General features: G+C 37.9%; 1 protein-coding gene and 1 pseudogene across 1 annotated transcript in view; one reads left to right on the forward strand and one right to left on the reverse strand.

Annotated features, from left to right (window-relative positions):
* Positions 1-21352, reverse strand: part of Cstf3 (cleavage stimulation factor subunit 3) — an 88516-nt gene that overhangs the window by 40559 nt on the left and 26605 nt on the right. The window lies entirely within an intron of this gene.
* LOC130881440 (nuclear autoantigenic sperm protein-like) lies at positions 18731-19609 on the forward strand (annotated as a pseudogene).

Raw genomic sequence — 21352 nt, forward strand, 5'->3', positions numbered from 1 at the left:
ATCTAGCAATAAAAAGGTCACTGTTTATTTATTACAATTCAACTTCTTAGGACTTAAAACCATTAACAAAATCCCGATAACACTCAACAACCAATTTAGTACATTAACTAATTCACTGTTAGAAAAAACTTCAGAAGCCGGGCGGTGGTGGCGCACGCCTTTAATCCCAGCACTTGGGAGGCAGAGGCAGACGGATCTCTGTGAGTTCGAGACCAGCCTGGTCTACAAGAGCTAGTTCCAGGACAGGCTCCAAAACCACAGAGAAACCCTGTCTCAAAAAACCAAAAAAAAAAAAAAAAAAAAGAAAAGAAAAGAAAAGAAAAAACTTCAGGTCTGTGGCTGATGAGTTAACCCACTTAAATTCAATCCGTTGGACATGGTGGAGGAAGATAGTTGAGACCAGATATTACAGAATTTGTTATCCAGTTTTCACATGCATGCCATGGTACACGTGTACACACACACACACACACTAGCATGCGCGTGCACATGCTCACATATACCAAAAAAGAAAAGAAAAAAGAATTAAGTTTAAGGAAGAAGAAAATGAGGTACAGGGATGTTTAGACTTCTCCAAAACCACACTACTGAGGATTGTTACTATGTAGCCCAGAATAGCTTCAATTCATGATCCTCCTGTCTCAAAGTATCCCCTCCCCCAATGCATTTTATGCACGTATGATCTGGAGAGGTGTCAATGGTTAAGAGTACTTGTTCTTGCATAAGACCTCATTTTGATTCCCAGTACCCACATGGCAGCTCACAATTGTCTGTAAACTTTAGTCCCTGGAGATATGATGTCCTCTTCTGGGCTCCACACAGGCACTAGGAACACATACTGTGCACAGACATACACGAAGACAAAACAATCATATACACAAAAGAAAAGTAAACAAAGAACAAATATGCACATTTAGAATAGAGAATAGCAAGGGCTGGGTATGTACCTCAGTTTGCAGAGTGTTTGCCTAGCATTCACTAAGTCCTTGGATTCAATTTCCAGCACCACATAAAATGGGTTACAGGCATTACTTAAGTTATTTTCCAATCTTTTGTTCTCTTGAAATTAATTAAAAACCACTTATAGTGGGACACACATGTACTCGCAGAACCAAAGATGCCAAAGATGTGGAGGCAGGGAGATCAGAAGTTCAAGATCATTCTTGGCTACTCAACAGCTGAGGCCAGTCTAAGCTACACAAGCCCCTGCTCTAACAAACACACACAGTAAAAAAGTAGACTACCCAGATGTAATGGTGCACACCTGTAATCCCAGCCACTTGAGAGGCTGAGGCAGGAGGGTCACTTGAGCCTAGAAGACTGAGACCAGTCTGGATAACATAATAGCCCTCACAAACAAAACAAAGCAAGCAAGCAAACAAACAAAATCATTAAGAACAGAAATATCCATGTTATTTTAAATGCAAACTTAATGTTGAAGCATTCTTCAAGAGCCTGACATGGAGGATTGCTTGAGCCCAGGCCTTCAAAGCTATTCTGGGCAAAATCATATGACCTTCTTTTAAAAATAATATACTAAATAGTATACACATTTGATATCTATATCTGTACTTCAGTGCTAGAGATAACAATACAGGAAGAATGTATTCAGAACTGCAGACCGAACTTCATACAGAGAAGGCTGAGACAATTACTGTTACAGTTATATATTTTTCTAATATTTTATTTCCATACAAATTTTACAATAATCAAGAGAGTTGGGTTGTTTTGGTCAAACTGATCTTCAGCAGATCCTCTTGAACTATCACTGGCATTTTCCCATGCATAGAAATATCCCCACTGTAAACCTATTTTTAGTGCTCTCAGATTTTTATCCAGGCTAAGAAAGTCAAATAACTGCTAAGTATACTGATCTCAACCAAGACTGTGAAACACAAAGCTTGGGCCTAAATTTAATTTTGCAATATCTACCAGTGAACATTCACATTCAGCCTTATTTTAGCTAACAAAATGAAGTAATTTGTTATCACCAATCCGATTATTACTTTTCAAAGCATAATCAACCTTCAGTGTTTATTTTTTATTTTTTATTTATTTTTTTTTTTTTTTGATTTTTCGAGACAGGGTTTCTCTGTGGTTTTGGAGCCTGTAGTGTTTATTTTTTAGAAAAATAGTGTCAAGGCTGTTCTTCAGCTCAAGATTATCTTGCACCTATTTCCCCAGTGCTAGGGGTTCGTCATGTTTTGTGGTTTGTGCATACTATTCAACCAAACTGAGTTGTCTCCAGACTTCATATTCCTCTATTTTTTAAAGCAACTTTGCTACTCTCCCAGAATTTACCTATCACCAAAGATCTGCACTATGAAATAAACCTTACACTTAATTCAATAACTTAGTGTTTCCATACTCTCAAATATTCCATATTTGAAATATAAAATGAATACTTGAGCATTCTTAAGCAAACCAACTGCATTATGATCCAACACCCATTTTCTCAATCCTATATTCATAGTTTCCCAATTTTATTAATGAAATGACTCAATTACAAATACCTTCAAAATGCTTATCAAATAACGTAATCATCTTCTGCGCCAAAATGATATATTTTTTCAGTCCCATCCCCTGTACCCAAACTACTCATTAGCTACTCTTTTTACAAATCTGAAATGCAGCTGGGTAGTGGTGGTTCATACCTTTAATCCCAGCACTGGGAGGCAGAAGTAGGAGAATCTTCCAGAGTAGTTTTCAAAAATCTAATGGCTAGCTGGGCGGTGGTGGCGCATGCCTTTAATCCCAGCACTCGGGAGGCAGAGGCAGGCGGATCTCTGTTGAGTTCAAGTCCAGCCTGGTCTACAAGAGCTAGTTCCAGGACAGGAACCAAAAGCTACGGAGAAACCCTGTCTCAAAAAAAAAAAAAAAAAAAATCTAATGGCTAATTTGAAATATCCTAATATCCTACCAGCAATCTTTGATAATGAAATACAAATTCTAAAAGGTAGGCCTAAAGAAACATCGTGAATGTATAAATATTGAAAAGCAAATACTGGAAATAACAAGTGCTGGGATTAAAAGCATGTGCCACCACTGCCCAGCTACAAATGAGTTTTAAAAAATACAGAACGCTACCATTTCTAGGGCTGAGCTGTGTGGTACAGCAGTTGCCTAGCATGTGAGGTCCTGTGAAAGTTCCCAGCATCAGAACAATACTCTACCATGTGAAAAATATAAGCTGCCAAAAAAGCATTAAGGGGTTAGAGAGTCCAATCAGGAGTTAAGAGCATTTGCATCTGCTCTTCCAGAGGACCTGAGTTCAAATCCTACCACCCACATTAGGTAGTTTACAACTGCATTTAATTCCAGCTCTGGGGAAAACAACACCTCCTCTGGTCTCTAGGGATACCTGTACACACATATAATACACATGTAAATACAAATAATAAAATAACTTCAAATATTTATTTTATGTGTATGAATATTTTGCCTACATGCATGTGCAAATGCACGTGTCCGTTGGATGCACTGGAACTGGAATTATGGATGGTTGTGAGCCACCATGGGTGCTGGAAAATGACCCCTGGTCCTCTGCACGACAAGTACTCTTAGCCCAGCGATGGTGGCACACACCTTTAATCCTAGCACTCGGGAGAAAGAGACCAGTGGATCTGTGTGAGTTCAAGGCCAGGCTGGTCCACAGAGTGAGTTCTAGGAAGGCTCCAGGGCTACAGAAAAACCCTTGACTGGTGGAAAAGAACGCCCCCCCCCAAAAAAAAACGAACAGAAAAATCAAGTCCTCTTAACTACCAGGCCAACCTTCCAGTCCTAATATTTAAAAAAGCATGAGGGAGAGCGTATGCCTTTAATTCCATCCAGTGCTTGGGAGGTAGAGGTAAGCAGATCTCTGAGTTTGAAGCCAGCACGGTCTACAGAGTGAATTCCAGGACAGCCAGGGCTACACTTGGAGAAACCTGTCTCAAAAAAGCAAAAAACAAATACAAAATACAGATAGGGAACTAAAAGCAGGAATAAACATTGCCCCTTTGTACTCATAATTTTACTACAAAAACAAATTATGCTTTTAGATAAAAATGTTGTTTTCTTTCAACAATCAAAAAAATGGTCTGTGCTTTTCCTCCCATCTCCCTTTTACTTGGAACCATTCATTGTGTTTGCCTTTTAAAATTATCTTTGAGGGGCTGGAGAGATGGCTCAGCGGTTAAAATTATCTTTGATTCTAAAATTATTTGTACATGTACTTAGCTTCCATAATAAGTGCTAATGAAAGCCTGTGACAATCATCTTTTCACTAGGATTATTCTGCTTGCTCATCAGAAAACAAGATTCAACATAGTTTTCTTTTTCTTTTGATACAGGGTCTCATTTTGTAGGTCTTGTTGACCTTGAGCTCACAAAACTCCATCCTCTTCCTGAGTACTAGAATTAAATGTGTGCACACACAGCTCAACATAATTATCAAAATACCTTGAGAGCCAAGGAAATGGCCCAGCAGGCAGAAGTCCTGACTATGAAAGCCCAACAAGACAAGTTTAAACTTGGAACTCACATAAAAGTCAATGACACACGTGTGATTCTGGCACTGAAACAGTCATGGGAGAGTCCACTTGAAGCTAGTGCAACAGAAACAACACTCTACCTCAACAACGTGGATGGCAAGAACTGATTCTTGAAAGCTCCCTTCCGACTTGCACACCCCCCGCCCTTTAAAATTCCTTGAGTTTTTTGGGGGCTGGAGAGATGGCTCAGTGGTTAAGAGCACTGGCTGCCCTTCCAGAGGACCAGGGTCCAATTTCCAGCACTCACATGGCAGCTCACAGTTGTCTGTAACACCAGATCCAGGGGTCTGACACTCGTATACCAGCATACATAGATTTAAAAAAAAAAAAAAAACAGAAAAATGTCTTGAGTTTTCTCATAACATTCAGAACAGTATTTGACATACAACAGTACTAAATCAATGAAGGTAAAACCTATATTGATTTGAATTGTCTAAATATGAATATCCATATTTATGCATTGTGGTCAAAATTACTTATAAAACATACTATTTTGATTTGTTTTTTGAGAAAAAGTCTTTTTTGTTTGTTTGTTTGTTTGTTTTTTCGAGACAGGGTTTCTCTGTGGTTTTGGAGCCTGTCCTGGAACTAGCTCTTGTAGACCAGGCTGGTCTCGAACTCACAGAGATCCGCCTGCCTCTGCCTCCCGAGTGCTGGGATTAAAGGCGTGCACCACCACCGCCCGGCTAAATTTGGTAGATTTCCATGATTCAGATCTTTACATTAGTATTATAAAAATCAATGCTACTTCCCAATGATTCTACTAAAGAGAAACAAGGTTTTTAGTTCTAGAATCATCTCTTAGATGTGAAAATGAGAAATTAGAACCTGAATGTGTAAGTATAAGGAAGCAGATATAACCAAAAAACTGACCTTATAAGAACAAAAAAAAAAAAAAGAAAAAAAATCTATATTCTACAAATATAAATCCTTTCTTTGTGAAAAAAAAAACAATTCAAAAATTGACATCTGGCTATTTATAATTTAGCAGCTCATTACATTGAACTGTCAAATTATCAATAGATAGGCTAAAAAAAATAGGAAAATAAGTTACAGTGCCAAGGTGAACCGAACAGCTCCTTTTCAGTCACTACGTAAATCTGAATGAGGACAAAACCAAAATTCTCTTTCATCCCTATCCCCCACTGTTCAACCACATGTACACAAAGTATTAAAGACAAATACTCACATTTGTATAGATAAGATTTCCATCGGATAGAATGGATTATATTTTGGAAAACCAGATTCCATCATTATTCAGTATTTTATTATATCACCAATAGGAAAACCAGAACAGAAATGCTTAATGTTAGTAAAGTAGAATATAATCTTTGTATATAATACTGATTTCAAAAGACCTCTAATTAGTGAGAGATTTCATTATGACTTTAATGTTATTTTCCATAAAATGACCCAATACAAGTCTCGCAAGAAAAAAGTCAAGGTCTTTCTCACAAACATCTTTTGCAGGGTGTGTGGGGAGGGCATTCAAGGATAATTTCATTCCAGATTAAAAAAAAAAAAAAAAAAAACCCAGGGCAAGTAAGCTATAAATCTTGGCAGCTAGATGGAATGGAGAGAGTTAAGGAAGAAAAAAAGCCATGCCATTTCAGTTAAGCTTGGAGGTCAGCCACATGGCAGATAAACAAGTCACATGGCAAGAGGAGGGAGGCTACCCAAACGAGAAGGAAGCCCAAAGTGATAGGGAAACCATATTTAGGTTCTGGCCAGCATCCAAAAGAAAAAGGGAAAGCCGCATCTTTTGAATAAAGGCTCAGGAAGGAGGAAAGAAGGCTCCTGAGCAACTGACTCTAACTTATACTTTATAAGCAAATGATCAGAAAATAAATACAACCAGTAAAGATATTCCCTTGTGAAACTACTTTCACAAGAACACCCAAATCTTCTCGTGCTTAATGTTGAATTGTAAAAATAAAAACGCTTAAAAGGTATATAATAAAAATAAACATAGACTGGCCAGATGGCTCAGCAAGCAGATAAAGCACTTGCTATTTATACCTGATGCCAAATTCAACCCCTGAAACAACTTAAAGGGAGGAAAGAACTGACTCACCAAAGTTGTCCTATAATCTCCACACTATGCCATCCTACATTCGCGTATCATGTGTGGTGTGTGTGCACAAATTATAAGTCTTGCCGGGCAGTAGTAGTGCACACCTTTAATCCCAGCACTCGGAAGGCAGAGGCAGGCGGATCTCTGGGAGTTCGAGACCAGCCTGGTCTACAAGAGCTAGTTCCAGGACAGGCTCCAAAGCTACAGAGATACCCAAAAAAGTAAGTCTTAGGAAGTTAGGGGTTTTACCAACAGAAATCTATATACAAAACGTGTAGCTGAAAAATACGGAAATAGCTGGGCGATGGTGGTGCACGCCTTTAATCCCAGCACTCGGGAGGCAGAGGCAGGCGGATCTCTGTGAGTTCGAGACCAGCCTGGTCTACAGAGCTAGTACCAGGACAGGCTCCAAAACCACAGAGAAACCCTGTCTCGAAAAACAAAAAACCAAAAAAAAGAAAAAAAAAAAGAAAAATACGGAAATACTGATCCTTTATCTTAAACTATATTGATCACCCCAACTGACATTAGAAAAACAAGCAAAGGCAATACACACAGTAACATACTGATGATTTAAATATTGCCAGAAGTATTTGAACTTGTAAGACAAGCATGGCAGCACATGCCTGCAAAGTTAGAAACTGGGAAGTAGAAGCAGGACTACCCAGAATTCAGGATCACCTTCTTCCCATGCAGGGAATTCTAGATCAGCTTGAACTGAGACCATTTCAACTCTCTATCCCCTCTATCTCAAAAAAAAAAAAAAAAAAAAAAAAACCCTTGAAATTATAAATAGTAAACTGCACTAAAGTTAAAAGTTCCCTTTCACTTAACCAATGTTTTTGTGCAAATATGTGGGAAAAGATACAGAAAATAAAGTAAGATAAATTAGCTATTAAAAATTTAAAGGATTCCGAACATATGAGAATATGCTCAATCTTCTTCATAAAAGAAATGCAAATCAAAAATTTCCTGAAATGACCTTCAAAGTAATTTACCAGGCTTATTCTCTGACAATTTCATATGTGAAATAAATTTTTTTAACCCAAAAATACTGACAAAAGTAATCTTCCCAAAAAGTGACTTAGGAAACAAAGATTATCAATAGAGTTGGAATTTAAAATTTCAACACCCTAAATGGGAGACTTCTTGGATTTGAGAATTTCTGACAAATCTTCTGGACTCTTTGATAGAGCAATTCTACCTCTAGTAATTAAAAAAATGTGTCATGGGTATTTTGCCTACGTGTATTTGTGCATCACATGCATGCCTAAGGCCAGACGAGCACGTCAAAACCCCTGGAAATAGGGTGACACGTGGCTGTGAGCCACCATGTGGGTGTTAGGGATCAAAGTCAGGTCTTAAGCAAAATTAGCCAAGTCTTAAGAGCTGAACCATCCCTTTAGCCCCATACTTCTAGGAATTTAATCTACAAATATTCAGTACAACTGGAGGTGATGTATAAATAATTAGTCACTGCAGTAATATTTGTAAAATAAAACCAAAACAAAAAAAGTTGAACCAGTGGTGGCGCATGCCTTTAATCATCCCAGCACTCTGGAGGCAGGGGCAGGTGGATTTCAGTGAGTTCGCGGCCAGCTGGGTGCAAAAAGTGAGTTCCAGGACAGTTATAGAGAAATCCTGTCTTGAAAAACAAAAACACACAAACAAAACCTCAAAAAAACCCAAATGACAAAAACCAAACAAACAAAAAATCAAGTTGGGAAAGCATTTAATGTCCTGAAATACAGAAGAGAGTAAACAAAAGACAGTATATTGTGTGCTAATAAAAAAAATCCACATTTGGGGCTGGAGAGATACCCCAGTGCTTAAGAGCACTTTCTTCCAGATAATCTGGGCTCATTTCCCAGCACCAACATGTCAACTCATAGTAACTACAATTCCATGAAAACTAATGCCCTCTTCTAGCCTCCAAAAGCACCAAGTACACATGATACAAATATGCATGCAGAAATAAGCATGTACATTAACACATCAGATATCTTAAAACTCCTGAGAAACTGAACAATGTTACTGATGGAAGGCTTTGTGCTTCAGTGATCCATTGTAAATACCTTCTTAACTTCCTGATCTTTGACTTTTATTGATATGCATTTTAAAGCTTTTCTTCAGAAGATGCATACCCTTTGGGGCTTCTGTTATTTATTTATTTACTTACTATTTATTTATTTGTGGTCCTTGGGATTGAACTTGCTAGGCAAACACTCCACCAAGTGGAGTGAGGTACAGTTCCCACCCTTATGACTTTTATTTTGTCTAGCTAAATTGTCTAGCCTGACCTTGAACTTGCTATGTAGCCCAAGTAGGATTTGAAGTGGGGTTCTTCTAGTCAGCCTCTAAAGCAGATAAGATTTTACAGATATGGCCAGGCGATGGTGGCGCACGCCTTTAATCCCAGCACTTGGGAGGCAGAGGCAGGCGGATCTCTGTGAGTTCGAGACCAGCCTGGTCTACAGAGCTAGTTCCAGGACAGGCTCCAAAGCCACAGAGAAACCCTGTCTCGAAAAACCAAAAAAAAAAAAAAAAAAAAAAAAAAAGATTTTACAGATATGTACTACCATGCCTAGTTGTTTTTTATGTTAATATATTAAATGTACTGTCAACCAGTTCTCAAAACAGTTACAAAAACTTTTAAGAATGTACAAAAGAAATCAAACATACATTATACATATTAAAATTCAAGTATAAAATAGTTCAATTATATGTTAACATACATATTAGTGTGTTCCTATAGAGGTCACCTTGAGACAGGGTCTTTTATTTGTCACTGCTTAGGTAGCTAACCCATACTTCTGGGAATTCTCTTTGTCTTCACCTCCCATTATACAGTAGCAGGGCTCAGATATGTGCCATTGTATCTGCATTAGATGAGTTCTGGGGATCCAAACTTAGGTCCTCATGCTTGCATTAAAAACACTTCAACTCTGTAGACATTTCTCCAGCCCCTAGTGGTATTTATTTTAGGGAAAGATTATTCTTAGCCTCTTAACATCTATTGGGATTGAAACTAGGCATAGTAACATATGCCTATATTTTCAGTACTTGGATGCCTGATTCAGGGGAATGAGAGTTCAAGGCCAGTAGGATTACAAAACAAATTCAAGGGCAGGTTGGGGTTTACACTGTCTTAAAATTAAATGAAATTTTAGTCAACATTTTTAAGAAACAGCTTGCTTGCCGGGCGGTGGTGGCGCATGCCTTTAATCCCAGCACTCGTGAGGCAGAGGCAGACGGATCTCTGTGAGTTCGAGACCAGCCTGGTCTACAAGAGCTAGTTCCAGGACAGGCTCCAAAACCACAGAGAAACCCTGTCTCAAAAAACCAAAAAAAAAAAAAAAAAAAAAAAAAACCTGCTTGCTTGATGCCACAAATCACAAACTTTTGGAATTAAACCAATCAAGTAAAATTTACAGAGACAATAAGATGACTCAATGGGTATGGGTGTTTGCTGCCAAAGTCTGAAGAACTGAGTTCAATTCCTGTAATCCACATGGTAGAAGACAATTGTCTTTTCCAAGCTACTTCCTTTTGACCTCCAGATACAGCACTGATACACTGTATGCACATACACATATACTTAAATAGATAAATAAATCAGATTTACAAAATATTTACAATCTCCCATTAAAAATAAAAGTCAAAGGCTGGGCTGGGGAAATGGTTCAGTTATTAATACTTTCTTGCAGGAGATCCGAGTTCAGTTCCCAGCACACACATATGGCCCTAGGTCAGACAATCTCTGGTCTTCACAGCCACCCATACACATGTGGCATATACATACATAAACATAAATTAAAAAATTAAAGCCATGGGGTTGGAGAGATAAGAGTAGAAATTGCTTTTGTAAGGGTCAAAGTTTGGGTTTCTAGCACCCACAGTCTCTAACCCTGATCTGGTAGCCTTTTCTGTACTTCATAGGTACCTGACTTATAAGCACATATACCTATTGAGATTATATACATACACACACATACATAAATAACTTAAGAACAAAAAAAAATGCTTTTTAAAAATCAAGCAGGAACCAGGTAGTGGTGGTTCACACCCTTGATCCCAGCACTCATGAGGCAGATACAGGCCAATCAAGGGTAGTTTCATCTACAGAGTGAGTTCCAAGACAGCCAGGGCTGCACAGAAAAACTGTCTTGTAAAAATAGCTAAGTTAGTAAAATCCATGTATAACATGCCCAAAGGCATCATATAAAATGGTTATGCTGTTACAAATTTGTTAATCCAATCCAAGTACATGTGAGATATAAGCAGGAAGATCAAGGTCATCCTTAACTACACAGTGAATATGAAGCCAGCCTGGGTGACAGAGTAAAAGACATCAAAAACCTAAAATTAGTAAATTGTATTTTGAAAAGAAAAATGGAATTTAAAGTGTACTAGCTGAGAATATTAATATTTAAGTGATAATGTACACACCTGGCACGTACAAGGCTCACTCAGAATTCAATCCCCAGCACAAAAGCAACCCACAAATGTGATAACCCAATGAGTTACTAAATGGTCTCATATATACATATGCAAAACACACATTCCTTTTAGTTTGTTAAATACTAAAATACTATTGGGGATGTCCACTCCATCTCATAATTCAGTTCCTGAATATTGTTAACTGACCAGCTGTCTTCTTTCAGCAAATTGAAAAGGCAGTTCCACTGTGTTATTGCTTCCTCTGTTGCTGTGAGGTGTCATGCTAACTGCCATCAGTTTGAGGGTCAAGGATATCCTGTATTCATTCACTCTTGGTGGGTTCATGTTGCTGTTAACTTTTGTTCTCATACATCTGCGGGTAGCTCTCTTCCACCCTCAATCCTTCCTGGGATTCAAGAACTATCATGAATCTGACTGAGCCTAGAATCCTAGAAAATTCTTCCAATTCTGCTTTGCCTTTGAGTCTTTCTTCTACTTCTAGAATGTCAAGAAACTGTTTTGAGTCTGTTAGAGCTCCAAACTGGATTCCTTTGATTCTCCTTTATCCTTTTGCTGGTGTATGATCCAAACCTAACTCAATTTAGCTTCTGAAATTTTTGGAGGTCTGTAGCTACTATAAGTAGTTTCTTTCCATGCTTAGCTTTAAACAACCAAAATGTTTCAAGTCTCACATTTGTAAAGTTAATCTTTGAGGCCTTGTATGAAGGTGTACTCCTCCAGAAGTTTGAATAAATGATCACCAAGCATCACAATTTAGGCTGAATCCTCTTAAGCAGATAGTTGAAATATTTTTCTCCATACTTAACCCATGTAACACTGTTACATGGTTTTTTAAATGGTCTCATTGTTGCATTGCAGGATTTCCCTATTCCATTCTTCAGACCAAAGAAACTCTCATCCTATCCAGTTTGTAAAATGGCATAGACTGGTTCACCGTTGTCATTCTAAGTGTAGCCTTTTAGCACAGACCTCTAAGAGAAGAGACATCCCATCGAACTTCCAACACACATAGGTCTTGAGCTTCACTAGAGTGTAGAAGATTTCCAATTGCAGCTCAGATTCTCCCAGTCTGGCTAGTTCTCTCAAGACAAAGTTTAACCATTCCTATCTTTGAGCTTCTTTTCCATTTTCCTCCCAGCAAGGCTGTGGTCTTTGGAATTCTTTGTTGTACTGACAAGTCTTCAACACTTTAAAGATGAGTATCTTAACTCTTACCCAATCCTCTTCTGTAGTACACATTGTTAACATCAATTGCCCTCAAATTACAGCAAACTGTCTTGTAAAGCAAACACTACTGCATGCAACATTCTTGAAATAGTAAAATTTCAAAGGTAAAATACTAAGGTTTAACAAAATTCAACCAAGTATATTTTTCCTCTAAAAAACTTTCATAAAACCAGTATTTTGGTATCTTTAATGTTTAGTATAACTAATTGAGAGGTTTAGATCAAAAGCTTTTACTTAGAAACAAAGTGACTAAAAAGCTACTCTTTGTTTTTTTGAAATCTAAATGCTAAATTTAAGTTAAAACAAGAATATATATGAGTCTGGGGACTTGAACCATGGTATGAGGTCAGAGAATAACAATGAATATTGGCCCTTTCTACCTTGTAAGTTCCTAGGATTTAACTCAAATTATCATACTAAGTGGCAAGCATTGTGATCTGCTTAGTCCTGCAGATCAATTTTATTTTTGTTTTTTGAGACAGGGTCTCTCTATGTAGTTCTGACTGTCCTAGACAGTTATGTAGATCAGGTTGGTCTCAAACTCACAGAAATCTGCCTGCATTTGCCTCCTGGGTGCTGGGATTAGAGGTGTGTGCTACCATGCCTGGTTTAGGACCATGTTTTCCATATTTTTTGAAAATATAAATGACCCCAACAATTTTTCTCTCATGAGTCACATATTGGCATAACTGAAATAAGCAGTTTTAATCATACCAGTCAAAGGAATGGGAAAAGTTAAAATGGCTATCCTGTAATTCAACAAATCAACCCATGAAACTTGACAACATATGAACTCAAGTTTTTATAATAAGTACATATGCAAATACCTCAGACTTTTAACTTCAATGTAGATAAATTTTATTGTACCCCAGTAAGGAGTTTCATCTTCTTAAAATCAGTTTTTGAAATTTTAGGTTAGTATAAATGTATAATCATACAAAATGTACCCCCATGTACACTCTTTAGAAATGTTATATCGAGATAGTCAGGTAAATGCCTCCCCCAAAAATTAAATAAAAAAAATCAAAACTCGAGGAACTAAGGTTATCACGCTCCAGGACAGCATTGCAAGTGAGTATGATAAGAGGAAGAGAAGAGGTAAGGGGATGAAACTGAATAAGGGTGAGACAAATAATTCTAAAATCTTTCTCTCAAATTAAATGTTAGGGATATTAGACAACTAAAAAGAATAGTTAAAAAGAAATGCCCCTCGACTGGAGAATGGATAAGGAAAATGTGGTACATTTACACAATGGAATACTACACAACAGAAAAAAATAACGACATCTTGAATTTTGCAGGAAAATGGAGCTAGAAAACATTATTTTGAATGAGGTAACCCAGACACAGAATGACAATTATCACATGTACTCACTCATAGGTGGTTTTTAAGCATAAAGCAAACTAGCCTAAAAACCACAATCCCAGAGAACTTAGACAACAATGCGTACACTAAGAGAGACTTACATAGATCTAATCTACATGAGAAGTAGAAAGTAGAAAAAGACAAGATCTCCTGAGTAAATTGGGAGCATGGGGACCTTGGGGGAGGGTTGAAAGGGGGAGAGGAGAGGCAGGGAGGAGAGCAGAGAAAAATGTAGAGCTCAGTAAATACCAATAATAAAAAAAGAATAGCTTTTGGAGGCCCATTAGATGGTTCAGTATGCTCTGGCATTCATTTGCTTATGAGTGTGCACAAAGCCCCCTTTTAAAGTTTCTTTAATGCTTAAGTATTAGACAGACTTTTTTATATGTAGGTTATCATATCTATATATCATATGTAATCATACCAATATGTAGGTTATCATATCTGTAAAAGTACCAGCCATATAAAGTGTTATAATAGTAAAAGTGAAACTTTGTTATAAACTGTTATATTCTAATTTTAAAAAATTACAATTTATGACTGGGGCCAGAAAGGTGCTCACAAGTTAAGAACAAACACTTGCTCTTCTTGCAGAGAACCAGAGTTTGGCTCTCAGAACATATAGATATAATCTTATCTGAAATTTCAGTTCCAGTAATCTGAAGCCTTCTTTTGACTTCCATGAATGCCAGGCAGATATGTAGTACACAGATATCTATGTAGGCAAAACACCCATATACACAATTTAAGAAATAAAATTCAGGATTTGGAGGCATGTTAATTATCCAGCAAAGATCCCCACTCCATCTTCCTAAGGCAGGGTTTTACCTAAGGCAAGCTCAAAATCAAAACCCTTCCTACCTTTATAATTTCTACATACTTGGAATATAATCCTGGGTATGTTTTTGATATTCTAGAAAGTAAATAAATGTGATTAAGTGCCAGTACTCATGCCAGTATGGTGGCGAACGCCTTTAAGAGGCAAGCAGGTCTTTGTAGGATAGCCAAGGCAACAAAGAGAGTCAATGTCTCAAAAATAATTGACACTCATGAATTCAGAGATCAAATTTCCTTCCTCACTCTACTACCTTAAATAATAACATAGTTCTCTTTCTAAAAACTATGTAACACGGACATGGTGGCACATACCTTTAAGGCAGAGGCAGATGGATAATTCAAGCTCAAGATTAGTTTGGTTTCAATTTAAGCTAGTTAGATATATAGTGAGACCCTACCCCAAAATAAATAAATAAATAAATAAACAATAAATAAAACATTACAATGCCAGCACAATTCTTATTATCACCTTCCCCATCAATAATGTTAAGGCAACCTTTCTCAAAATCTTCTAATGCTATAAAGCAATAAAATATTATTTCCTACATATACAACAGTCTTCAGTGTATAAAACTTCCTTTAGGAGGATTTCCTTGACTAGACCTCTCCATATCTTCTATATCTTCTACACTAAAGATGTGCATAGCAGCTAACAATATCTAGCATGTTTTTATTCAGTAGATAATGAAGTTAATGTTTTGTAACTTACAATTTTCATCCTTTCTTGATAAATAATGAAAGTAAAAATTTTAAATGCTCTATCATTCACTATGTACCTACAGCTATGTAAAACCTTTGAAAATATACAGAAGATGAAAGGCTTGAAAAACACAGATGTCCTAACAATCTTTGGCTCCAACAGTAAAGCATACTATTGGAAAATATTTTAAAGACTACAGATTTTATCTGACTACAACTAACACCACCAATGAGAAAGCACTTGAAGCACTGGTTTCATTCTACTAAAAACCCCACCTTATTAGGATTCTTTTAAGGACTAGGCTTTCACATAAACAAGCAAGTCAAAAAACTGAGTGTTTGTAAAATACAACTCAGTGCTGTCTTACTACCTAGTTCTGGATATCCTAGAAATCACTATATAGAACAGGCCTACACTCAAGAGACCTTCTGCCTTCCAGTGCTGGGATTAAAGGTATGTGTGGTGGCATAGGCCCTGCCCAGCCACACAATTTTCTGAAAAGTTACAAAATTACCACATAGTTTTCTCTGCCTATTTTCTTTCTCCAGGACAGGGCCTCTCTGTGTAACAGCTCTGGCTGTCCTGGAATTTGTTTTGTAGATCAACCGGATTAAAGGCATATGCCACCATTGCCCAGCTCATTTTCTATCCAAAAAAGTTTTGGAATGAACATCACTAAATTTAATAAAACTATACAGTTCAAATTTGGAAAACAGAACTGAAAGTTGTTTTATGGGTAAACAACTTATAAATTTATTGTATCATAATGGCCTTCTAGAATCTTGAAGAAGTAAATGTCTAAAGAAAACATGGAAACAATATAATCCCAGAAGGAGCCATTATTATCACTTGGGGGTTATAGAATACTTTGTGTTAGAAATAAGTATATTAAGTCTTTAATCCTAGCATTTGGGAGGTAGAGACAGGCAAATCTCTGTATGTGAAGCCCGTCTAGTCTACACAGTGTTCCAGGACAGCTAGGGATATACAGAGAAACCTATCTCAAAAAAACAAACAAAAAGGGAGAGTATGAGAGAAGTATGCTTACTCTGAGAAAAATAATAACAATCTTCATTTGAAAAAAGTACATGGAGCCCGAGAGTGTTTATTTATCCCCCCAAATCAAATATTTACAATAAAGATGTCAGAGGTGGGGTTGGGAGTAAGCAAAACACTACAAAGAATTCCTGAGATAAGGCATTATATAAAGCAAGTCGGATATAATGATTCATATCTGTAATCCTAGCATTTGGGAGGCTGAGGCCAGGTAATGCTGTACAACAATAAAACCTTCTAATATAAAGCATGATTTGAGGTTGCATATAAATTACTGTACTCTGAAATCTGTTAACTGGCACAGTGGCCTATGTCCTTAAGTATTATGTGGTTGAGCAATTTACTCTTTAAGTGTACTCCAAAATTGTGACTTACATGAACGCAGCTAATAAATTCTAGCAAAACTGAGAGTAGACAATGGGCATAGAGGAATTAGAAATAAAATTTAAACCCCCAGCTTTTCTTAAACTAAGTATCTCAAAAAATTATATACCTATACACCAAAAAGCAGAATAATGACTACCAGAGTAACACATAACACACAAGAACTTCCATTTTTAAAACAGGTCTCTATACATAGTCCTGGCTCACCTCAAAAATCAGAGATGCACCTGCTTCTGCCTGATGAGTTCTAGAACTAAGGGTATGGGCCACTATGCTTCTTTACACGTTTCATTGTTTGGAATTAAACCCAAGGGTAGAGAAGGACACCATCACTGAACTACACTCCCAACTCACTTCATCCTTTCTGAGACATGGTCTCACAAAATTGCCCAGACTGGCCTTGGATTCACTCTGTAGGCCAGGCAATATCCTCCTGTCTTGGCCTCTCATATTACAGGGTCCTCTAAATGTGTAGATTATGCACTTGTAACCAAAGATTGAAAATATTCAAAAGACAAACTGCATGGATACTGAATAGATTTTTTCTTCTTATCATCATTACTTAACAACATTTCCACAGCAATTGCTGGGAGGTGGTGGTGCACATCTTTAATCCCAGTACTCAGGAGGCAGAGGCAGGTGGATCGTGAGTTTGAAGCTAGTCTGGTCTACAGTAGAGCTTAGTTCCAGGACAGCCAGGGCTAGAGAGTAACCCTGTCTTAGAAAAAACCAAAAGAACAACAATCAAACAAAAACTGGCCAACCAAGGCAAAGGATATGTTGGGGGAGTGTTGGGCATGTTCATCCAATTAAAGATTCATTAATTTTAAAATAAGTTTAAAAATAAGACTATAAAAACAGCTTCCATTTTTGAGCCATGAGAGTCCACAACTCTAATCCTAGAACTTTAAAAGCTGAGGTAGGAGACCCACAATTTTAAAAGCTGTCTGAAGAAAATAGATAGTGCCCATTAATTTTAAAAGTACAAACATTAATCATTTTATACTACAAAAGCTTTGTGATCATTATATAATCTGGACTGTCAACTTTAAGTACTTATAATCTAATGTTCTTAAGCACTTGTCACCTACAAGGTTCCACAATATTCAAATACTTTTATTTCATATGTATGGGTGCTTTGCCGGCATAATGTCTGTGCATCACCTGTGGATGCCTGGAGCCATTGGAGGCTGGCCTGAAGATCCCCCTAGAAGGGCACTTACGATTGTGAACAGTCACGTGGGCACTGGGAATCGAGCAACCAGTATTCTTAACTGCTGAGTCACGTGGGCACTGGGAATCGAGCAACCAGTGTTCTTAACTGCTGAGCTGGGCGTTGGTGGAGCACGCCTTCAAACCCAGCACTCAGGAGACAAGAGGCAGGTGGATCTGTGAGTTTGAGGTCAACCTAGTTTACAAGAGCTAATTCCAGGACAGCTAGGGCTGTTACACTGAGAAACTCATCTCAAAAAACAAAACAAAACAACACACACACAAAAAAAAAAACCCCAAACAACAACAAAAAACTCAAACCAAACAAATAAAAACTGCTAAGCCATCTCAAAATTTTCTTAATTGCAATGCAAAACCGAAACTGATGACCAATGCTACTGGTAGACAAAGGAGTTACAGGATTATCTAAGAAATTTAAAATATTAAGATTTGGTACTGTATAGGTTACTTACTGAAAAATACTGTCACTAATTTTCTCCAGCTTAAGTGATTCTCAAATAAAACTTGACACTTCCTTAAAGCTTGACAGATTCTTCAGAATTTGATACTGATGTTATGCTGGCCTTTTGAAATTGATGGGTTTTAATTCACGTACCATGGCATGTATGTGGAAGTCAGAAGACAACTGGGGCCATCAGTTTGCTTATTCCACAGGGGCCCTGGATACTGAACTCAGATCTTCAGGTGGCAAGTACCTTAGCCTGGATGAGCCTTCTCCATGACTATTTGGGGGATGGGGTGGAGGGGTACCATAGATAAGGGCAGTGTTTGGCCTTCAACTCATTTTCCTGTCTCTTTATCCTAAGTGCTGGGATTCTGGTAGACAGCACAATTTCCAGCCAAGGTTTTTTAAAAAGGTTATGGAGAACCTAGAGTTTGCCTGAGATATGCTGGATTTAGCAAAGATCATTTTTAAAAGGCAAGAAACAAAAGCCCAGCTTTATGCTGCACAAACCCATCTTAAACTTGGAGAAGTTAGTGTTCCATCTGAGAATTCAAGCTGTGGAGGAGTTCCGGGCTTGCTTAAGCCTCCAAGAACAATATTTGGAAGTCCATGACCGTCTCCTTGCAGAGACTCACTACCAGCTGGGTTTGGCCTACGGTTACAACTCTCAGTATGACGAGGCAGTGGCAAATCTACTAAAGTTATTGAGAATGGCTGTACTAAATGAACAGATGAAGAAGGCTGAAGGATCATTTACTGAATATGAGAAAGAAATTGAGGAGCTAAAAAAACTGCTACCTGAAATTAGAGAAAAGATAGAAGATGCAAAGGAGTCTCAGCATAGTGGGAATGTAGCTGAATTGGCCTTAAAAGCTACTTTGGTAGAGAGCTCCTCTTCTTCAGGTATCACTGCTAGTGGAACAGGCACCTCAGTCTCCATGATTGCCAATAGAAAACAAACACATAGGGTGCTTCCTCGTCAGATTGTATAACTACTATTTCCCATCTTGTCAAAAAGAGGAAACCAGAAGAAGAAAGCCCCTGGAACGATAATGCAAAGAAAGCCAAGCAGGAGCCAGAGCTGAATGGAGGCAGTGGGGATGCTGTCCCCAGTGGACACGAAGTTTCAGAAACATGGAGGCCGAGAATCAGGCTAAAAGCCCAGCAGCAGCAGAGGGGACAGTGGAGTCTGCAGCTACAGTTGAAGGTACTGCATGTTAAGAGGGAACGGAACCTTTCTCCCAAGGGAAAGTGGTTTTGTACATAATGTATTTTTTCACTTTTGGGGATTCTTCTTGTATAACTTCAATAAAGATTGTAGGTAACAAAAAAGAAAAAGGTTATGGAACAAAGGTTCTTGGTTAAGAACATTCACTGCTCTGTTGCAGAATTCCTTTCTCTGCCCCACATCTGCCTGTAACTCAGTTCTAGGGGATCCAACACCATCTTCTGGCTTTAGCCAGGCACTACATTCATTATGTGCAAAACCACACACAAAAATATTTTTAAACAATAAATTTACTAAGTAAAAAAATTGTCACAGGAGCCAAGCGGTGGTGGCACACGCCTTTAATCCCAGCACTCAAGAGGCATAGGCTGGTGGATCTCTGTGAGTTCAAGGCCAGTCTGATCTTCAGAGAAAGTTGCAGGAAAATTAGGGCTACATAAAGAAACCCCACATAGAGAAATTCCCCCGCCAAAAAGTTACCCTAGCTCCTAACTGTGGACTTAAGTAGATAAGTTGCCCTGACTATATAAGGCCTGTCGAAAAACAAAGTGTGGTAATGGTGAAAAATAACTCACATATTCCCAAACACCCAGTACGATATTACCAAACACCCAGTAACACACCTCAGAGCACCTCTTGACTATGTAAGAACAAACATAATTATCTTCTTAAAGAGCAGGGAATGTTCAGTTAGACAATAATAAAATTTGACTGCTGCCCTCTAAGGCCTCAACTTCTCAAAGTTAGAACATCAAATCACAGTACTGGGGCACACTAACTCAGGCTCGTGTGTAAGCTTTTGCTCCAAAGGGTAGCAACTTGATGGATTCATTAGTAAGAAACCAAATTTATCTTTCCACTCTATAGTTGATAACTGAAACAATATCCTTTGCTTTAAATATGTTGAGTGGAAGAAAATTAAAAACCATTACCAACAAATGGTCTTCAAATCCATAAGGCCGCAGAAATTACCATCATAAAAAGGGCCATCTCCCATGTGTTAATTTTAAGATAAAGGAAAACAATGTCATACATTATTTGAAAAAGGTAAAATTTTCTAACTACAATGTCTACAACTGAACATGTTTAGGAATACTTAAATTTGAGATAAAAACTGTATCTTTAGGGCCGGGCGATGGTGGCGCACGCCTTTAATCCCAGCACTCAGGAGGCAGAGGCAGGCGGATCTCTGTGAGTTCGAGACCAGCCTGGTCTAGCTAGTTCCAGGATAGGCTCCAAAACCACAGAGAAACCCTGTCTCAAAAAACCAAAAACAAAAAACAAAACAAAACAAACTGTATCTTTAGGACTTTGTTAACTTTCAGTATCACAACACATTATTTCAGAAGTACATTTCAACCTTTGCATTTGACAGATATTTTAAGAACTATTGATTAACACCACCAAACAGAAAAATTTTCTTTAGAAATCAACAGGCACACAAAATAGCACCTTACCCACATTAAGCTTCCCTGGGCCTAAGAAAAGCAGGTGAGTTTTTCAAGGTGTAGTCAAGGCAAATATTCGCTATCTTTGTTCAGATGGGGGAGCATGCACAGACTTCAACTTACTATACTAACCAAATACTTCTTTCCTGCTAGGAATTTTCTAGAGATAAATAGTTCAGTAATAAGTTAATACACTGTTGCTCACATCGATTTAAGAAAGCAGCTTATCTGGAAATAGAGGAATCTATGTCAGCTCTTGGGAGGTTGAGGTAGGATTGCTGTGCATTTGAGACGAGCCTGGGTTACACAGTGACACTGTCTCAAAACAGAACAGGGCCAGTAAGACATTAGAGCATAAAAG

Source organism: Chionomys nivalis, chromosome 9 (assembly GCF_950005125.1).
Source record: "Chionomys nivalis chromosome 9, mChiNiv1.1, whole genome shotgun sequence".
In the NCBI taxonomy this organism is placed as follows: Eukaryota; Metazoa; Chordata; class Mammalia; order Rodentia; family Cricetidae; genus Chionomys; species Chionomys nivalis.